At 34.2% G+C, this 18,945-nt stretch overlaps 1 protein-coding gene across 1 annotated transcript in view; it reads right to left on the bottom strand.

Annotated features, from left to right (window-relative positions):
- The window catches only part of USH2A (usherin), a 775,536-nt gene that overhangs the window by 700,396 nt on the left and 56,195 nt on the right, over nt 1–18,945 (bottom strand). The gene's annotated exons all lie outside the window — the stretch shown is intronic.

The raw sequence follows: 18,945 nt of genomic DNA, 5'->3' as shown, positions 1-18,945 counted from the left end.
AATCAGTGGCAACTGCTTAACATTACAGTTGCCTAAGGCAGCAATAACAGCTGGGGAAAACAACAAACAAACAAAAAAAGGTAAAAGGAAAGCTGAGAAATGACATGTCCATAAGGTGCTTTGCAAAGCTCCAACATATTCCCAGAAATCTAGAAGGCCATGATCATGCAAAGGGGTGTGTGTACACACAGGGACATGTGCATTCCCAAGAGACATCTGAGAAGAACCTAAACCCTCACCTCCTTTTGACCTTGTGGTTCTGCACAAGCAGCAAATGGTGACTAAAGAAGAGTACTCATCTGTCTGACTGAATGTTAAAGGTATGCTGCAACACACTAACAGAGCCCTCAAAAAAGGCTAAAAAAAGTTATTGGTTCTAGGAATTTATGAAATTCTCTGTTCCATTGTTAGCTCAGCACTAAGCTAACTGGACAGAGATTTCAATGACCACACATGACAAAAATACATATTTTATGTAACTTGTTTAGGAAAGTCACTAAGCAAGCGAACAGCAGCAAAAAAAATCCTGAGGAGAAAAAGACTCTGATTTCTATATTTGCTCACTGTATTATTTAAAATGTCCAGTTTTCAACAAAAAATTATGACACATGCAAAGAAACAAGAAAGTATAGCCGATACACAGTTGGGGGGAAGTGGCCATAGAAACTGGGCCAATTAAAATCCCATACATTAAACATACTAGATAAATACTTCAAATCAACTATTTAAATATGTTCAAAAAACTAAAGGAAACCATATCCAGAGAACTAAAGGAAAGTATGAGAATGATGCCTCAGCAAATAGAGAAGATGAGTAAAGAGACAGAAGTTATAAAACAAAGAATTCACTAAAGGAGCTCAACAACAGGTACAAATGGGTAGAAAAAAGAATCTTAAAGGTCAACTGAGGGCTTCCCTGGTGGCGCAGTGGTTGAGAGTCTGCCTGCCAGTGTGGGGGACACAGGTTCGAGCCCTGGTCTGGGAGGATCCCACATGCCGCGGAGCAACTAGGCCCATGAGCCACAATTACTGAGCCTGCGCGTCTGGAGCCTGTGCTCCACGACAAGAGAGGCCACGACAGTGAAAGGCCTGCACACCGCGATGAAGAGTGGCCCCCGCTCGCCGCAACTAGAGAAAGCCCTCGCACAGAAACGAAGACCCAACACAGCCAAAAATAAATAAATAAATACATAAATTAAAAAAAAAAAAAAGGTCAACTGAGATTATCTAGTCTGAAGAATAGAAAGAAAAAAATACAAAGAACTAAACAGAACTTCATGGACCTGTGGGATCCCCATTAAGTTTACAAACATAAGCCTAATAGTGATCCCAGAGAAGATGTAAAGAAAAGAGCAGGAAGAATATTTAAAAGAAATAATCACTAAACCTCCTCAAATTTGATGAAAACCATAATCTACACATCCAAGATACTCAATTAACTTCAAGAAGGATAAATTCAGAGATCTGTACCTAGGTATATCATAATCAAACTGCTGAAATAAAAAGAGAAAATTATGAAAGCGGCAAGAGAGAAATGATCCATCTCATACAATGAATCTTCAATAAGATTAACAACAGATTTCTCATCAGAAACCATGGCGGACAGAAGGTAGTGAGATGACTTATTTAAAGCACTGAAAGAAAAAAAGACTGTCAACAAAAATTCTCTTTCCTGTAAAACTATTCTTTAAAAATGCAGGACAAATTAAGACATTCCAAGGTAAACAAAAACTGAGAGAATTTATGACTTATAGACCTAATTTACAAGAAGTACTAAAGGAAGTCTTTAGGCTGAAATGAAAGAACACTAGACAAGAGTTCTAATGAACGTAGAGAAATAAAGAGCATTTTTAAAAGTAACTACATAATAAATATAAAAGATTATATAAATATTTCATTTATAATTCTTTTTTTCCTGATTAAAAAGAGAATTGAATAAAGCAATAATTATAAATCTGTGTTGATGGGCATCTAACAACACAATTTGAATGACAATAACAAGGGGGAGGAAAACAAACAAAATATAGGCACAGAGTTTTGTATACTATTGAAATTAAGTTGGTATTAATTCAAAATAGGTTATTGTAAGTTAAGATGTAATTGTGATAACCTGAGAAACTACTAATAAAATAAAAACAAATATAGTAAAAGAAATGGCAAGGGGATTAAAATGGTACATTCAAAAACATTTATTTAACACCAAAGAAAAGAGTAACGGAGAAATAGAGGAACAAAAAAGGCATAAGACATAGAAAACAAACAGCAAAGTGACATTACAAAGGTAACTATCTTATCAGTAATTGCATTAAAAGTAAATGGTTTAAACACCCCAATAAAAAAATGAGATATTGGCAGAATGGAAAAACAAACCACAAATATGATTCAACTATATGTTTTCTACAAGAGACAAGCTCAAAGAAACAAATAGTTTGAAAGCTAAAAAATAGCAAAAAATATATATATATATAAATCACATAAACTATAACCAAACACATTCCCAATAACCAATAGGTCAAAGAGGAAATTACAAGAAAACCAGGAAATCCTTAAGACAAATAAAAATGAATATAAAACATATCACACTTCATGAGTTTCAGGTAAAACACTGCTTAAAGGGAAATGTATAACTATAATCATCTATATTAAAGAAGAAAGTTATCAAATCAATAGCCTAATCTTCTACCTTAAGAAACTAGAAAGAAGAAAGGAAACAAAATCCAAAGCAATCCAAAGCAATCCAAAGGAAGGAAGTTATAAAGATTAGACACAAATGAAATAAAGGGAAAACCAGCAAAATCAAAAATTGGTTTTTTGAAAAGGTCAACATATTTGACGAATCTTCAGCTAGACGGACAAAGAAAAAAGGAGAGAAGACTCAAATTAGTAATATCAGGAATGAAAGAGGGGACATTACAACTGACCTTACAGACATAAAAAGATTATAAGAGAATCCCATGAACAATTTATGCTAAAATTAGATAATCCAGATCAAACAGACCAATTTCTAGAAAGGTACAAACTACTGAAAATGACTCAAGAAGAAATAGGCATCATCACCAAAAAACTACCAGAGCTCATCAATGAATTCAGTAAAGATGCAGGTTACAAAATTAATATACAGAAATCTGTTGCATTTCTATACACTAACAATGTTAAAATGACCATACTACCTAAACAATCTACAGATTCAATGCTATCCCTGTCAAAATACCAGTGGCATTTTTCACAGAAATAGAACAAATAATTCTAAAATTAGTATGGAAACACAAAAGACCCTGAATAGCTAAAACATTCTTGAGAAAGACCCAGAGGTGTCATGCTCCCTGATTTCAAACTATACTGCAAAGCTACAGTAACCAAAACAGTATAATACTGGCACAAAAACAGACACATAGATCAATGGAACAGCATAGAAAGCCCAGTGAATATGGACTTATATGGGCAATTACTCTATGAAAAAGGAGGAGGCAATAATATACAATGGGAAAAAGACAGTCTCTTCGACAAATGGTGTTGGGAAAACTGGACAGCTAGATGCAAAAGAATCAAAGTGGACTACTATCACATTACACACAAAAATAAATTCAAAATGGATTAAAGATTTAAATGTAAGACCTAAGACCACAAAACTTCTAGAAGAAAACATAGGTATTTGCTCTTTGACACTGATCCTCATAATGTGTTTTTGGATATGTCTCCTTGGGTAGGGGAAACAAAAGCAAATATAAACAGGACTATATCAAACTAAAAAGTTTTTTCACAGAGCAGGAAACTATCAGTAAAACGAAAAGGCCACCTAGTGAATGGGAGAAGGTATTTGCAAATGATATATCTGATAAGTGGTTAATATCAAAAATATATAAAGAACTCATACAATTCAACAACAAAAGAACAAACAACCTGACTGAAAAATGGGCAGAGGATCTAAATAAACATTTTTCCAAGGAAGATACACATACACAGATGGCCAACGGGTAGATGAAAAGATGCTCAACATCACTAATCATCAGGGAAATGCAAATCAAAACCACAATGAGATATTACCTCACACCTGTCATAAAAACTATTATCAAAAAGGCAACAAATAACAAGTGTTGGCAAGGATGTGGAGAAAAGGAGAACCCATGTGCAGTGTTGGTGGGAATGTAAATTGGTGCAGCCACTATGGAAAACAGTATGGAGATTTCTCAAAAGATTAAAAATAGAACTACCATACGATCTAGCAATACCACTCCTCAGTATTTATCCAAAGAAGCATAAACACCAATTAGAAAAGATGTATGCACCTCTATATTCATTGTAGTGTTATTTACAATAGCCAAGATATGGAAGCAACCAAAGTGTGCATCAATAGACGAATGGATAAAGAATATGTGGTGTACATACACACACACAAATAAAATCCTGTCATTTGCAACAACATGGATGGACTTAGAGGGTATTACGCTTAGTGAAATAAGTCAGACAGAGAAAGGCTAATAATGTATGATTTCACTTAAATGTGAAATCTAAAGAAACAAAACAAGTGAACAAACATAATAAAACATAAACAGAGTTATAGATACAGATAACAAATAGGGGTTTGCCAGTGGGGGGGGCAGGAGGAGGAAAGAAATAGGTGAGGGAGATTAAGAGGTACAAAATTCCAGTTGCAAAATAAATGAGTCACAGGTATGAAATGTACAGTGTGGGGAATATAGTTAATAACTACGTAATATCTTTGCACGGTGACATATGGTAACCGATTTATTGTAGTGATCAGTTTGAAATACACAGAAATTTTGAATTAATATGCTGTGTAACAGGAACTAACATAGTGCTATAGGTCTATTATACTTCAAAAAAATAACAAACAAACTTACAGAAAAAGAGATCAGATTTGTGGTTACCAGAGGTGGAGATGGGGTGGAGGGAGGGGGAAGTGGATGCAGACAGTCAAAAAGTATGAACTTCCAGTTATAAGATAAATAAGTACTAGTGATGTAATGTACAACATTATAAATATAATTAACACTGCTGTATGTCATATACAAAAGCTGTTAAGAGAGTAAATCTCAAGAGTTCTCATCAGAAGAAAAAACTTTTTTTCTATTTCTTTACTTTTATACCTGTATGTCATGATGGATGTTCACTAAAATTATTGTGATAATCACTTCATGATGTATGTAAATCAAATCATTATGTTGTGTACCTTAAACTTATACAGTGCTGTATGTCTATTATATTTCAATAAAACTGGAAGAAGAAACAATAAAAACAAAGAAAATTGATAGTGAATGAAAAAAGAAGAAATAGACATTCTGGATAGAGTGATAATAAAAAAGAGATTAATTTAGTAAAAAAATTTTTTCCACAAAGAAAATCCAGGATCGATGTCTTCACTGAATTCTTATAAACATTTAAAAGAGGAACAATGTCAATTCTTCACAAACTCTTCCAAAAAACAGAAAAAGTAGAAACACTTCCCAAATAATTCTATGACGTTATCTTACCCTGATACCAAAACCAATAAAGACATTACAAGTAAAGAAAGTTACAGATCAAAAATATCTTCATAAAATGCCAGTAAACCAAATTTAACATCATAAATAAAGGATTATACACCACAAGCAATTGGGATTTATCCTAAAGATTCAAGGCGGGTTCAACATGTGAAAACCAAATAATAAACAATATGATAGAATAAAGGACAAAAACAAATGATCATCTCCATAGGTGCAGAAAAAAGCATTTGTCAAATTCCAACATTCTTTCATTATAAAAACAATAAACATTGAGAAAATAGAAATTCCTCACCTGAGAAAGGGAATTTATAAAAATCAACAGCTAACATCACACTTGAAGGCAAAACACTACTCTCCCTCTATGATCAGTAACAAGACACCAACATCCACGTTTACCACTTCTAGTAAATATTGTTCTGGAGGTACTAGCCAGGGTAATTAAGCAAGAAAAAGAAAAGGCTTCCAGATTAGAAAGGAAGAAGTAAAACAAATGTGTACAAGAAGAAACATACAATATGTTAACTATGAAATTTCCTAAATTATAAAGAAACAATTCTTAACATGGGAACAAATACATAATATATGCTTTTATTCATAAAATGGAATATTAATAGGGCAGCTAAAATAAATGAACCAGACCTCAAAATTTTAAATTCTCAAAAACTATTTTTATGAAAAAGCCAAGGTGAAAATACACTATAAAGCCATTTATGTAAATTTTAACAACATGAAGACAATAGCATGTACATTATTTAAGTATACTTATATTAGGTTGAAATAGTTAATATCTGACAATTTTTAGTCTGTAAGAATGGCAATTTTATATGGTTCAACCTTACAATAAAGGTATAAAAAAGACATGAGAATGATAATTGTAAATAGAGAATAGGAGAGGGGGATCTTCAAGAATCTTTAAAAATTGTTTAAGCACATTTTGATATTTCAAGGTCATATATCTCCATTACCTGGAAAAAATGACTGATGTAAGGGAAAATTTCTAAATTATTTTAGAAAGTTAGATGTTACTAAAAATGCTCAAGTCAAATAAAAGGAAATAGCAACAAGTTATTAAGACTAGATCTGTCCTTGTGAATGAAAAAACATTTTTAAATTGGAACTAGAAGTATAATGATTGGCACAGTTGCTTTTAAATAGAGGTACCCACCTACAGGCTAAAAGAATTAAAGATAATTACTGTAAATTTTTGAAAAAATTTCTGGTATAATATCAAACTGAGAATCTTCATTTTTTCATAATTTTTTCTAATTTTTTAATTTTTTTAACCTCTTTATTGGAGTATAATTGCTTTACAATGTTTTGTTAGTTTCTGCTGTATAATGAAGTGAATCAGCTATATGTATATATATGTCCCCATATCCCCTCCCTCTGCGCCTCCCTCCCACCCTCCCTATCCCACCCCTCTAGGTGGTCACAAAGCACCAAGCTGATCTCCCTGTGCTATGCAGCTGCTTCCCACTAGCTATCTATTTAACATTTGGTAGAGAATCTTCATTTTTGAAAATAATAAAGCTTAAAGACTGAGCATTTTGACAATACCATTAATAGACTGATATAGGTAAGAAACAAACTGCCAATGCGGTAGAAAAGAAAACAAATCTGTGTCCATTCCACAAAGACTTAGATAATGGCTTTTCCTCATTTCTATCAAAAGTTCAAATTGAAATTAAAATTATGCATGATGGGGTTAGGTTAATTATCTGATCTCTAGTCAGTGTGACACAAAAGAAAACATTTCACTCTGAAACAAATTACAAAAACAAATCATAAAAATCTAGAACTTCAAAATATGATGGCTCTAGAATGGAGAGTCAAAGGAGCTTGCTCATTTATTTTTTAATTCTCACAATGGTAAGGATTTTATGCCAGAAAATTTAGAATGTGTTTTCTGTTTTTGTTATTGTTAATGTTGCTTTTAGGTGTCAATAGCAAAAAGATAAGAATACACTCCAGCTGTCATGGAACCATAAAAAGGAAAATAAAGTTCTAAATAACAGTATCGTTGCAGACAACAATAACAAAAAGCACAAGCATTCAATATAGTCATATATGATTAACACAGGCATTTTATACAATTACACAATACATACACTATTATAAAATTCCTTGAATTGAGGAAAGTCTGAAAACTCACCTCCAGAATCAGTAAAGATCAGTGAAAGGCAAGGTGTTATCCTGAAGAATTAACAGATGACCACAAAATACTCAAAAGTAATAATCAACCACTAGAGAACAGCAGCTTGTATTATGCCAACTGTAGCCAATTCCTTTCCTTCTCTTCAGACCCAGCCTTCTACAATATCTGCACTCAAGGCCTTCTGTCCTTCATCATTCAGTCTCATTTTAAAATTATCTACAGTCCCTTTTCGACCATCATCATTAGACTGAAAGTGCATTCTTGACGGCCACCCTAGGTATCATTTTCAGTTTTATAACTTCTCATTCTCCTTGATATTCAGCTGCTTGATATTATTGAAGAACTTCGTGAAATTTTCAATATCTGTCTTCTAAATCCTAATCCTTCCAGGCCACATCTGTATCCCCTCAGCTGCTTCTCTTCCATATCTCCATTTCCCAACCTTCTATCTATAGCTCAATACTCTTTTTTCTACATTTCTTTCCTTTAAGAATTTCACCTGCTTCTAGAGCTTCAAAAATGACCTCTATGAGGAACATTCTTATCTGCATATCATTAGTCCTTAAATCAATTCTCAAATCCACTCTCTTGTCCCAAATGACCTTTTGCCATTTCCACTTGGATAATTCTTTACTGTCTCAAATAAATAATTTAAAACTCATTCCCCTAAGCTTACTCTGTCCCCTCTTCCTTCTCTCTTCCCCTCTGCTCCATTAACCTTCTCCTCTTCTCCCTCCCTCTCTCCCCACCTCACAAGCATGCACGCACACAACCGCAACTTCCTTATTTCCCTCTATACTGGTATATCTAGGAAACATCTTTGACTCCTTCTTCTACTTTAGACGCAATGGCTGCTCAACTACTTCTTTGTAACATTTTCTATTCTCACAAACCTAGTTCATAGGGTATCACTTCTGTAACATTGCCAAAGAGATGAGGCTGACAAACTGATTGAAGCTGTAAAGACTTGTACCCATTATATTCTATCTTTCAGATCCTGCCATCCATTCATGTATTCAGCAAATATTGAATAGCTACCGTGGGACAGGCAATCTTCTAGGCTCTTGGGATATATCAGTGAATAATGCAAACAAAAAAAATCTCTGCCTTCATAGGACTTATATTCTAGAGGGGTAAACAGATATACACAACAATAATAAGTAACGTATAATATGTGAAAACAGTAAGTGTTATAGAAAGAAAAACAATAGAGTGGCATAATGAGGGCCAGACATGGGGAGCTGGTGTTGGCAATTTTGAACAGGGTAGTGAGGAAGACTTCATTAAGAAGGTGATATCTGAGCAGACTTGAAGCAGGTAAGGGAGTCTGCCCTGTGGATATCAGAAGGTAAAATGGTTCCAACTGAATGAAGGAATAGCCAGTGGCGCAAAGGCTCTAAGACAGAAACTGCCTCACAAAATCAAGAAACAAAAAAAGGCTAGTTTGGTTGAGACAAAGAGAGCAAAGAAAACAGTAATAAGAGATAAAGCCAGAGAGGCAACTGCAGTCAGTTCATGTAGGTCTTATAGGCCATTGTAAAAAATGGTGGCTTTCAGGCTGGGGAGGCAGGGAAATAATAGAGCATTTTGAACAGAGAAGTAATATGATCTGACCCTTTTTTTTTTTTTTTTTTTTTTATTTTGGTCTGTGTTGGGTCTTCGTTTCTGTGCCAGGGCTTTCTCTAGTTGCGGCGAGCGGGGGCCACTCTTCATCACGGTGCGCGGGCCTCTCACTGTCGCGGACTCTCTTGTTGCGGAGCACAGGCTCCAGACGCGCAGGCTCAGTAATTGTGGCTCACGGGCCCAGTTGCTCTGTGGCATGTGGGATCTTCCCAGACCAGGGCTCGAACCCGTGTCCCCTGTATTGGCAGGCAGATTCTCAACCACTGCACCACCAGGGAAGCCCCGATCTGACCCATTTTTAACAGAGAAACTCTGGCTTCTGTGTGGAGAATAAAGTGGAGGGCCAGAGTGCAAGCAGTTGAAAGACTGTGCAACAATCCAGTAAGAACAACAATCATGACTTGGATGGGAATGATTCTAGTGGAGGTGGTAAGAAGGAATCAAACTGGATATATTTTGAAAGTATGATCAGCAGAATTTTTTTCTGACACATGAGATATAAAATGTGAGAGAAAGAGAATTGGCAAGGATGATTCCAAATCTTTTGCCCTGAAGTAGTGGAAAAATAAAGTTGCCCTCACCTGAGATGGGGAAGGCTATGGGAGAAACTGTGTGAGTCAAAGAGAGAGGTCTAAAAACCAGGATTTCAATTTAGGAAAAAATAAGCTTCATTTTGAGGTATAAATTAAGCCTCCAAATGGAGATTTTGGATAGTCTGATGTATGTAGCATTCTGGAGTTTAGGAAAGAGTCTTATGGGGAGGGTGATGGGTAGATCCCAATTTGGAAGTCAAGTCATTCAGATGGTATTTAGAGCTATGAGACTAGAGGTGATCTTTAAGGGAGTGAGTGTATATAGACTTGGAAACAAAGTCAAGGTGTAAGGCCTGGAACACCAATATTAATAAGTCAAGTAATAAAGAAAGAGGAACTAGGAAATCAAAGTGATAAGTAGCAACTAGAAATTCAAAGGCAAACCAGGAGATGATGCACTCTTAGATGCCAAGTGAAGAAAGTCTATCAAGGAGGAAGGAGTGATCTCAACTCTATTAAATGATGTTGATGGGTCACATAAATTATTGAAATTAACTATTAGATTTATGAAATGAAGGTCAATTAGTTTAACTGTGGTGATGCGCTAAAACCTGATAGTAGTCAGTAGAATTGGAAAAGAGGAATTCAAGACAACTATCACTGACAATACTTTGGGGGAGTTTTGCTTAAAAAGAGGAGCAAGGAAATGCAACAGTGGGCCGGTGGAGGAAATCGGGGTCAAGAAAATGTTTTTAATGGAAGAATAACAACTTATCTTTGAAATGTTCCATTTATACAAGAAGACTTTACAATATAGGAGTAAGTGGGGAAAAGGCTGGGAAAATTTCCTGGATAAGATCGATTGTATGACAGAGGTGGGTAAATATAGCAGTGTGAATCTATAGACGTTCCTTTATGGTTTGTTTTCATTTTCATAGTGAAAGAGGAGGTAATATCAACTTAGAGGATAAGGAGTAAGTTTGAGAAGAGAACAAATTATGTACATAGGTGTCATAGGACAGGGAAACTGCATGGATGAGAGAAATATGGAATGATTTCAGGGCACATATGAGGTTTATGATCATAAACTTAAGGGAGACCAGGCATCCTGACTGGGTACATTTAACCAGTATTGTGGTGTTGCCAAGATAATACTAGAAAGTGAAAAAAAAAAAAAAAAAAAAAAGCAGGAGAGTCACGGTGTGTGTAAGATAGTAATTATAATATTTGACCATGAAACTTAAGCTGACTAACAAGGGAATAATACACATCAAGGGAGTGGGGAACAGTGAAAAGTTGTTCAGATCAATTGATGGAAGGTCCCAGAGAGGTTGAAAGATGACCTGATTCAGGGTACCAGACAGTACAAGGTGATAAATACAAGTGTATATCAGACAGGAAAAGGAAATGCAAGAAGTTTATATGCTAGATGAAGTGATGAAAAGACTGCTTCTTGACAAAGGGAACTGCTAAGAGGCACTGAAATAAAAAATAAAAATATTGCTCAGTAGAAGTCACATGATCACTAGTAAGTTGAGATCGTCTAACAACGAAAGTTCAGAATCCTCAATAAGTTTCAGGTTTAAATACTGGCAATGAATAGATTTCAGGCAAACCAAAGATAACTGATGTAAAATTGAAAAACAAACAGACGTAAGCTTAGGGCCCACAAAAGACAAAAATCTCCAGGAAAAATGAGAAGGTGTAACTATAAAGTCAATTCTCGAATTCTACTAAAATAATTTTTTGGGCTAAGTAATAGGTACCTTCCTTGGCCAAAATACCTGAGACCAGCAATAGTTAAGAACCAAGAGAGCTGCAGAGTTAAAGTACAGAGTTGGTCAAAGAAAGAAAATGTTATATCAAGTGTTACAATAATAGTTGGACTTTCACTTTGCTTCAGATGTAGAAAGTTGCAAGAGACCATCACTTTGCTATCAAACAACTAAAATAAGCCAGATAAGCTATAAAATCATTTTTAACCCATCAGAAAGTAGAGGACACAGAGAAATCCAAATAAATTAAATTCTAGAAAGTAACAAGCCTTTCATAGGAGAACTGAGACCCACATCTCCTCTCATCCCTAACAGAGAGGTGAGAAGTAGCAGAATCAGTTACAGAGTAAGAAGAAAGCAGCCCCACGTAGGCTGGGATGACAAATCCCAAAGAGCACCAACCACAGAGTCTGAGTCCATCGTGATTCTAGCCTCAAATATCTGAAACCAGTGGTGAACTAAATTATATTAAAACTGAAATAAAGCTCACATCCAGGTCAACTTCAAATCAGTTTGATGCTGTTAGCCTCCCACCATCCTCCTACCCTCCACTAGCACATATACTCTAGAGGCCTGATAGAACCAGCAGTGCTCTTTTCTCTGGAGGTCACTATTATTTACTTCTCTCTCTTCTATTCCCTTATACAAAATGTCTGGTACACAATAAAAACATTTTAAGACACATGAAACAGCAAGAAAATGTGGCCCATCATAAAAAAGGAAATAGTCAATAGACATGGCCTGGATGTTGGAATTATCAAATAGGGATTTGAAAATATCTATGGTAAAAATACTAAAAGATCTAGTGAAAATGGTGACAATACATGTGAAAAGATGGGGAAACAGGAGCAGAGAGATGGATCCTAAAAAAAGGAGCCAAATGGAAATACTGGAAACGAAAAATGTGTTATTAAAAAATGAAGAATTTTCTAGATAAGCTTAACGGCAGCCTAGATACACGAGAGAAAATAATCAGTGACTATCAAGACAAATCAATAGGAAGTATCCAAAGCGAAACACTAAGAATAAAAAAAGAGTAGGGAAAACAAAAACAAGCAAACAAATAAAAATCGTGCTCAAGATCTGTGAGATACTATCTGTGCTCTAACATAAGTGTAATTGAAGTCCCAGAGTAAGAGGAGAAAGAATGTGGAATGAAAAAAAAAAAGGAAAAGAAAGAAAAGTTTAAAGAGATAATCATCAGAACTTCCAAAAGTAGTGAAAACATCAACTTATACATCCAAGAATCTGAGCAAACCTCAACCAGGATAAATACTATGAAAACTACATCCAGGCACAACTTAAACTATTAACATAAAAGAGAAAATTTTAAGCAACAAGAGAAAAATGGCATATACCTTACAAAGGAATATTGATATGAATGATGGCTGATTTCTCACCAGAAACAATGAAGGCAAGTAGACAATGAAACAACAATCTTTAAAGTGCTGCAAAAAATTACAATTAGCAATGTAGAATTCTACAGCCAGTGGAAATATCTTTCGAAAGCAAAGACAAATTAAGACATTTTTCATAAAAGCTGAGAGAATTTGTTTCCCACTGACTGAACTCTAAGCAAAGAAAAAGGAAATTCTTCAAGCTAAAAGGAAATAACACCAGGTAGAATGCAGGATTTGCAAGAAACAATGAAGAGTACCAGAGAGGACTAATCTTTGAAGAGAGAAAGAAATTATTTCATGGGACTTTCCTACACAAAATACAACCGTTTTAAACATCTAGTACATCATTGCCCTAAATTGAACATTTTTTTCTCCCTCGCTCCAAGAAAATTTTGATTTTGAGCCAAAAAATTAAATGTAGTCCATGACCATTATTTTTAAATATTTAAATTTCAAAGTCAATAAACTTAATATCTAAATTATTATAACATTAATATTTATAATAGCAAAGTTTCATTGAGTACCAAACACGAACCAAGTATATATTATTCATAAGTTTTATACTTGCTTTGAAAACTTTATCTAAAACACATGTTACATATGAGGAAACAAATGAGGAAATTGGATTGAGACGCTCAATTCTTTGCCAAAGTCATTGGCTTCTAAGAAGCAGAGCCGGATTCAAACCAAAAACTGTCCGACTCTAAATTTCATGCCTTGTTTCTCAGGCACTAATTATTATAACAACAATAATTTCTACGTACAATGAGTTTAATATCCAGTGCAGATTTGTATTTCTTCAACCCATGTTAAAGTTAGAGTATAGTGTACCTCACACTCATGCTTTTCTCATGTAATAACACATCATGAACCTGTTGCCAAGTCTCTACCAACAGACGTTTTATATCTCTTAATGGTACACACTTTTTCATTGTAAATATAAACTATCATCTGTTTAAGCAATTCCCTTTTGAAGTTTTTAACTGGTCCCAATTATTTGCCACTTTAAGTCATTCTACAATGAACATTTTTGTGTACATATTTAGGGCCTTGTTTAATTGTATTCTTGAGATATAGGCCCTGGAAGGAGAATACTTGGATGGCGTAACTTTCACATTTTTACTTTTCATAGCTTGCCAGGTTATCACAAACTCTTTCCAACACTAGCATTCTCTCTTTTTATTCCTTGCCAAACTGAGTACAAAATGATAAGCATTGTTTGAATTTTAAATTCTCATTTTATTAGTCAGATGTTTCAATATTTTTCCTTTAGTGTTTCTGGCCATGGTACCATGCTAATAAAAATCTTTCAATATGCCAGGATTATGGAAACATTTGCCTTTACTGTCCTCTACTACCTCATGATTACACATTTCACATTTAAATTTTAATTCATCTGCAGTTTTTAGTTAATATGGTTGTAAGGTACACATTTAAATTATCTTTTTATTTTTGTACCATAGTGGGCCACTTGTCCTGATAGCATTGCTAGATATCTCTTCTGCAATGCTCTGAAACACCAATTTCATCTTTAATTAAACTGCTCTATACCTTTATATACCTTGTTCCTATACTCTTCTTCCATTCCATTTACCTGTCTTAATCCATCAATTTCTATACGTTTCTATTTCTTGCCTTTTGATCTAATTCCCAAAAAAAAAATTCTCTCAGAAAAATTTAGGCATAATCTCAGCTAAACTAAAAGGAAAGCTGACTTTCTATACCTCGCTGAAGTTAGAAATGTTAACCTTTGGGACACTAGTAGAAATAAAAGTAGTATTCCAACTCCAGAAAGAACAAGCAGGTGAATTAAGATACAACACACAGTAGAAAACATGAAGGGAAGGGAAGCTGGCATTAGCTTCAGATGATTATCGTTTTGTTCCCTGTATATTCACTTTCACAGCTACACAACGAACATCCACTGATTTCTTAATGACCAATTACCTTCTTAAGAAAGTGCTACACACTTTTAAATGCATCATGTAGAGATGCCCACATTTAAAAGGAAATTAGAATTCTGTTGATAAATGAATTCAGAAATAGCTCGGGAAAGTTTTGATTCACATGATTTTGTATTTTTAAATCCACAATGTGGAGGGCTATTGTGGTTCATTATCACAGTGACATTAGAGATTGCTTACAATTACATGTCTGTTACCACAACTCCTCTAGGTTTTATGCCCAACTGGAGGCATTGAAATAAACACACAACTGGAAGAAAATATTCTAAAAAGAAACAGATACATCTTGGTTGATATGGATGGTCTAAGGTGTTTCTATTTGTATATTTAAAAATCAGTCCAAGCAAATCAGAGTATCACGTTAATATGTACACATTATACGTATACATATCCCATTAGTATGGATACAGGGCTCAGGAAAAAGTATTCATCTGGTCCACTGATTAATTTCCTAGGGGAGGCAAAGACAAGGCTTGCAGCAACAGAAAGTGTGATTGGCAACATATTTTTCTAGAAAGTTATGCTAGTTAGAAATGAGACTCAAAGAAAAGGCTCTCTAGCAGCCAATACTCATGTGAAAAGTTGTTGCTTCCTGGGTACAGAACCAAAGAAACAAATTAAGCCTAACCAGACAAAGTAAGAAAAGCCATCTTGATTTCCTATAGGCCTTCGTTTGATATGCCTGTGTTTGAGGTAGTATCTGTTCCAAAGCAGAGACAGCCAGCCCGGTGCTGCATGAGAGCACCTTTAATTCAGCTCACGGTAATCTCTTGCACAATTACCTCTCCTGAATGAAACCATCTTGGATGCGGACAAAAGTATGGAGGACAGGGACTTAATTTTTTGATTGAAAAAAGGAGCAAGTGAGAGAAAGAAAATGATTTATAATAAGTCCGTGGGAACATTCTGTACCTCTCTCTTTTCTGATTAGAGAGGTGGCGTGGAGCCTGGCTCATTAGGCAGAAGTAATGAGCCAGGCTATCTGCCATCTCTAATTAGAGAAAAGATACAGTAGGTACAACCGTACCTATAAATTGATGGGAAAAAAGATAACAATTATTTTAAAATATTCTTTCCTCCTGTAGTTCTCCGATGCTCAGAACTTAAGGAGAAAAACTGTAATAAAAACTAAGTAACATCGGAAATAAACCCTTTTCCAATGATGTGTTTTCCAAGCAGAAGTTGAATCAATTCTTTTGCAGTTTAAAAACAAATATCATATTCAGTCCACACAGTCCTTTGGAAGCATTAATTCAACATCTAGTATACTGAAATAGAATAGGAGCAAATCATTTCAACCCCACAGTGCAGAGTGGACAAATTTATGGCACTGTCTACTACTGTGAGCAATATTTGGGGCAATAAAACACTTTTAGAAGTGCTAATGGGAGTTAAATATTGAAATAAGGCTCACAAGATGTAATGTGTTATTAGGAATTTCTGCAGGCAGAGTACTTTATAGAATTTTTCAATATACTAATTACTCAAACAAGTTTCTAAATATATTGGTTCCTTAAAATATTACTTCTTCACATAAGTTTAGCTTGATCTAAGAGAACATACAAATTAAAATAATAGAGTCATTTTTCTTTGGATCTCTCAACAATTCTATGGAAAGTAATTGTTATCTCTGCTTCACAATAAGAAAATAGATGTTCAAAGAGGTTAATAATAGTTGACACTTATTAACAGTTACAATATGACAAGCAGTACATACTACACATACACAGTCTCATATAATTCTTATAATATTCCCATGAATCATTTATTAAAACATTATTTAATAGATTAGAAACCTAAGACTTAAAAGGGATACATATTTTGACCAAAAATACACAACTAAATTGAATTCAACCCAAATTTATTTGACCCCAGAGCCTGGAAATTTAACCACAGTGTTTTAGAATGTTTTTTGAAAATTAAAAATATATACTATTTTCTTTAAACTAGATAACTCAGGTCATAGGGGGAAATTAAAATTTTACACTGTTTCAAAATTATTAATAACAACACCCATAAATATCTATGTGACACCTCCAAAGCCATGACCACTTATTCCTTTATTGCAAACATTTGAAAAGATTTGAGTGCCTACTGTGTATATATGATAGGATTGTATAACTATTAGAATTAAAATTTAGCAAGGTCATTGGACTTAAGGTCAATATAAAAATTGATGGCATTTTTATATAACAGAAAGAAAATTAGAGAATAAAGTTCCAAAACAATTGAAGTAAAATTACATGAACAAAAGGACCAACAGATACACAGGACTAAGTCTTACAAATATGAATGAGACGCTATACAGAAAACTAAAAACATTGCTGGGAGAAAGTAAGGAGTATATGATGTTCATGGATTGGAAGACTTGATATTCTATAGCTGTCTATTCTCGCAAAATTGAGTTAAGGATTTAAATTCCCTCAAAGTTTTGTGAAAATCGAAAAACTCCTAAAATTCATATAATAGCCAAGAAAATCTTGGAAGAAAAAAAGAGTTGGAGAAATTAAATACTTCTAGATATTAAGACTTTTATGAAGCTACAATAATGGAAACCAAATGCTTTAACGATAAGTATGGGCAAACAGATCATTGAAACAAAATGGTGAGCTCAGGAACAAACCCATCTTCACATAACAGATATATAATTTGTGACAAAGTTACCACTGCAAAGTAGTAGAGAAGTGATGAAAATGTTTCTGGGTCAATTAGATATTCAGGTGGGAAAAAAACAAATGGATCTTGACTCCTACTTCATACCATACCCAAATATCAATCCCAGAAAGAACATCAATCTAAATTTGAGAGGTAAAATGATAGCACTTTTAAAATAAAGTGAAAGGGAACATCTTTATGGTGTTTATGGTGTTCTCCTACACTTTATTCTTTCAGGATTTGCAAAGATATTCTAAACAGGACATGAAAAGTATTAAGTTTGAAAGAAAAGTTAGTAAACTGGACTTCACTAAAATTAAGAATATCTGTTGATCAAAGGAAAATGATAGTATACGCCATAACCCAGAAGGTGATATTTGAAGTCCATGCATCTGTCAAAGAACTCATATTCAAAATACTGAAGAGCTCCTGTAAGTAATAAAAAGACAAACTATCCAACTAAAAATTGGCAAAATCTTAAATAGGTATTTCACAAAAGAGCATAGCCATGACCAAGAAGCACATGAAAATGTTCTCAACATCATAAATCATCAGGAAATGTACCATACAGCCACCAGAATGGCAAACAACAATAACATATGACAATACTCAGTGTTGGTAGGACACAGATCGCCGAAATTCTCAAATATCATTGGTTAGAATACCCACTTTGAAAAAGTAAAGAAGTATTTCCTAAAGCTTAAGGAAATAGCAACACACAGTATAGATAAATCTTACAGGCATAGTGCTTAGAAAAGGAATTAGACACAAAAGAATACCTATTGCATGATTTAATTTACATGAGAATTCAAGAATAGGCAACACTAATCTATGCCGATACAGGTCCTTACTAACACTATTCCTGTTTCCCTTTAGAGTCGGTATTCACTAGGAGTCTTTAATACAAGAAATGTTTGATGATCTCATTCTGGATGAGAATTATATAGGATTAAAATTTTATAAAGCTGTACCCCTTAATATTTATGCATTATGTTACATGCATGCTTTGCCTTTATTAAAAACTTAAAATATTTTTTAATTTCTATAATGCAAAGTTATCAGACTATCTAAAAACTAACGAAAACATGTGTAACATAATATTCTTAGCATTAATGAGCTTTTACAAATAAGAAATTCCAGACTATAAATATAGACACACAACATGTATAAGGAATTAACAAATGAAATGCAAATTATCAAGACATATGTGGAAAGCCAGTCAACCTCACTAATGGCCAAATAATTCTAAGGCAGTGTACAAAAACATTTTTCAATGAGAGGAATGACAAAAGTGAAAAAAAACAAGGATAGTTTGTAAGGTCAGTTACTGTTTAAGG

This window comes from Balaenoptera ricei, chromosome 1, assembly GCF_028023285.1.
Source record: "Balaenoptera ricei isolate mBalRic1 chromosome 1, mBalRic1.hap2, whole genome shotgun sequence".
Taxonomy (NCBI): Eukaryota; Metazoa; Chordata; class Mammalia; order Artiodactyla; family Balaenopteridae; genus Balaenoptera; species Balaenoptera ricei.
Note: the sequence above shows the minus strand (reverse complement) of the source record. Positions and strands in the feature narration are given on the sequence as shown.